The following is a 3,859-nucleotide window of genomic DNA, read 5'->3' on the forward strand; positions in this document are numbered from 1 at the left end:
CTCCTCCTCGCCTCCCCGCCCTCCCTCTCCCCCCCTTCCTCCCTCCCTCCCTTCTTCCTTCCTCTCCCTTCCCATTATGTGCCCGATCTTCTCTCCTTCTTCAACGCGACTGTGTCACCTTTGAAATTCTTCTCTTCAGTTCCGCGTTTCTTTAGTAAAACGATAACCTATAATTTAATTAGTGCATGTCTCAGCCCGTATGCTGGATAAGCTCCAGATGTGTTGATATGGTTGCATAATACACGTCACTCTAATATTCCTCTCCCTCCCAACTACCCCTCTCACCCGCCCTCTACCAAAAACCCCTCTCACCCTCCCAACTACCCCTTTCACCCCTCCCACTACACCCTCTCACCCTCCCACTACCTCTCTCACCCTCCATCTACCATTCTGCACTCTCACTCTCACTCAAAAAAGATGAGTGCTGGCGGCTCGTCTCTCCTCTCTCTCTGTGTCTCTCTACTCTGTCGGTCTGTCTCTCTCTCTCTACTCTCTCTCTCTCTCTCTCTCTGTCTCAGTCTCTCTGTCTCTCTTAGTCTCTCTGTCTCTCTGTACTCTCGTGTCTCTCTGTCTTGTAGTCTTCTCTGTCTCTCTGTCTCTCGTGTCTCTCTGTGCTCTCTGTCTCTCTGGTGCTGTCTCTCTCTCTCTCTCTACTCTCTCTCTCTCTGTCTGTCTGTCTGTCTGTTCTGTCTCTGTCTGTCTGTCTGTACTGTCTGTCTGTCTGTCTGTTCTCTGTTCTCGTCGCTCTCTGTCTCTACTCTCTCTCTCTCTCTCTCTTGTTCTGGATCTGTCTCTTTCTCTCTGTCTCTCTCTCTGTCTCTCTCTCGCTCTCTCTCTCGTCTCTCTCTCTCTCTCTCTCTCTCTCTCTCTCTCTCTCTCTCTCTCTCTCTCTCTCTCCCTCCCTCCCTCCCTCCCCTCCCCCATCTCTCTCTCTCTCTCTCTCGCTCTCTCTCTCTCTCTCTCTCTCTGTCTCTGTCTCTGTCTCTGTCTCTGTCTCTGTCTCTGTCTCTGTCTCTGCTCTCTGTCTCTGTCTCTGTCTCTGTCTCGTGTCTCTGTCTCTGTCGCTGTCTCTGTCTCTGTCTCTGTCTCTGTCTCTAGTCTCTGTCTCTGTTCTCTGTCTCTCTCTCGTCTCTCTGCTGTCTCTCTCTCTGTCTCTCTCTCTCGTCTCTCTCTCTCTCTCTCTCTGACAGTGTGTGTGTGTGTGTGTCTCTCTCTCGCTCTCTATATTGAACAACATGAACAGTGCCCATAGAACAACATGTGAACATTGCATGGAGAACAACATGTGAACATTGCATGGAGAACAACATATGAACAGTGCATGGAGAACAACACATGAACAGCGCGCGCTGGAATGTCGGGCGACAGGCGGCCTGTAGGTGTCGCTGGCGGCACGTTTGGCGAGGGTCTGCTTGTTCGGTGCGTTCCCGCGGCAACGCCGCCGAAATGGAAGTCACGCGTAATTAGTATCGTTAGATTCGCCGCGCGGCTCGCGTTTCCATGGCAACGACGCTGCCCGAGGGTTTTTTGGTGCGTCGTTGCCGGCGGCGACCAGACTCGACACTGCGATGCTGCGAGCTCGACGCGTCTGCTCGACTCGCGAAGTGATCGCGCTCAACATTAAAGTCTCATTGCGAGACCGACGCGAGCCGTCGGCCCGGCGACGCGCTGCCGGCGGAGGCTGCGCAGCGACGGATGAGGATGCTTGGACGCGAGCCATCGGCCCGGCGACGCGCTGCCGGCGGAGGCTGCGCAGCGAGGGATGACGATGCTCGGACGCGAGCCGTCGGCCCGGCGACGCGCGGCTGGCAGAGGCTGCGCAGCGAGGGATGAGGATGCTCAGACGCGAGCCGTCGGCCCGGCGACGCGCTGCCGGCGGAGGCTGCCCAGCGAGGGATGAGGATGCTTGGACGCGAGCCGTCAAAGTGGCTGTGAAATGTTCCGATGTCATATCACAGCCAGCTTTGATGAGTCGCTGCCTGGGCGAGGCAACGTGAAGCCGTGTGAGAAGAGGAGGAGGAGGAGGAGGAGAGGGAGGAGGAAAAGGAGAAAGCAGAAGAAGGAAAATAGAAGGGTGGCAGGCGACCGCGTCAAAGTGGCTGCGACTTGTGCTGCATGGACATATCATATCACAGCCAGCTTTGATGAGGTGTCCTGTCGCACATACTCCCCCCATCCCCACCCCCACAGCAGCGTGTGGAGGGGGTGGTTGCAGGAAGCTCAACTGGAGAAGCCAGCACAAGAGCAACCCCAGGGTTCAGCAATGATAGAAACTAGGAATGAAGGAGGAAAGGAAGAATGATAAAAGGAAGGAGAAAGATGGAGAGTAAGTGGAGAGTGCATAATTGGTGCCGAGGAGTGCCGTGTGCGGGCCAGGAGGGATAAGATAAGGTAGGTTAGGGGAGGAGAGAGGGTGCGTTAAAGCTAGCATGATAGTCATCATAGGACCAGGAAAGAGATGGCACGATCCTTTAGATTAGAATAAAGCAGGTATCTCCGGCTAAGAGGGGAGATAAGATGGGTAGCATTAGAATAGATTCAATAGAAGTGCTAATGCACTCTCTATAAGATGAGGAAAGAGGCTGCGAAATGAACGCGACATGATGCGTTGCCATGGCTTCAACCATGATGAAGCCTTGCACCAACAGACACGTCAAAGGACGCTGATCGCGCGCGCATGTGTGTGGTGGTGGTTGGAGGGGGGATAGTCTTACGCACATGCGCCAGTGATGACGTCATCGCCGCCATCTTGTTTCCCTCGTCGCGCGCGCGTGCAGGGACGGAGTGCGGAGTAGCTGAGGAGGAGTCGCTGGGATTAGCTCGACGGCACTCGCAAAGTGGCTGTGATCTGTCGTTAGCTTCATATCACAGCCAGCTTTGATGAGTACTGTCTTGCTGCACACACGCTGCGAGCGAGCGGGCGGGGTCAACGCGAGGTCGGAGGTCGACGCGATGTCGGAGGTCGACGCGAGGTCGGAGGTTGATGCGAGGTCGGAGGTCGACGCGATGTCGGAGGTCAACGCGAGGTTGGATGTCGACGCGAGGTCGGAGGTCGACGCGAGGTCGCGTGCGGCGCCCATCAAAGTGACTGTGATGTGCTTCACGAGTGGGATTCATATCACAGCCAGCTTTGATGAGTGTCTCGCGTGCAGACACGTCATGCAGACGTCGCGGATACAGTCGCCATGGAGACATCGTGCATACAGTCGTCATGGAGACACTGACAGTCGTCATGGAGACGTTGTTGATACAGTTGTCATGGAGACGTCGTGGATACTGTCGTCATGGAGACGTCGTGGATACTGTCAACATGGAGACGTGGATACAGTCGTCATGGAGACGTCGCGGATACTGTCATCATGCAGACGTGGATACAGTCGTCATGGGGACGTGGATGCAGTCGTCATGGAGACGTCGCGTATACTGTCGTCATGGAGACGCGGATACGGTCGTCATGGAGACGTCGCTGATACTGTCGTCATGGAGACGTCGTAAATACAGTCGTCATGGAGACATCGTGGATACAATCACCATAAATGCGGTCGTCATTAAGACGTTGTTAATTATTATTATAATTAAGATGTGATTGCCGTAGAGACGTACCGTGGCAGTGCGGTTCAGTAGCTGGAGCGTTGTCAACAGGAGATGAGTGTGTGAAGGTATAACGAGAGAGCTTACAATGTAGAGGGTGTGGCTGGGAAAGTTGGGGAAGGGCAGTACATGGTTGACGTGTACAGGGATAGTTAGTTGTAGGAGATGTGGTAGCAGGGTAGGTCTACACATGGATAGTTAGTTGTAGGAGATGTGGTAGCAGGGTAGGTCTACACATGGATAGTTAGTTGTAGGAGATGTGGTAGCA

Source organism: Priapulus caudatus, unplaced genomic scaffold, assembly GCF_000485595.1.
Source record: "Priapulus caudatus unplaced genomic scaffold, Priapulus_caudatus-5.0.1 Scaffold898, whole genome shotgun sequence".
Classification (NCBI taxonomy): Eukaryota; Metazoa; Priapulida; class Priapulimorpha; order Priapulimorphida; family Priapulidae; genus Priapulus; species Priapulus caudatus.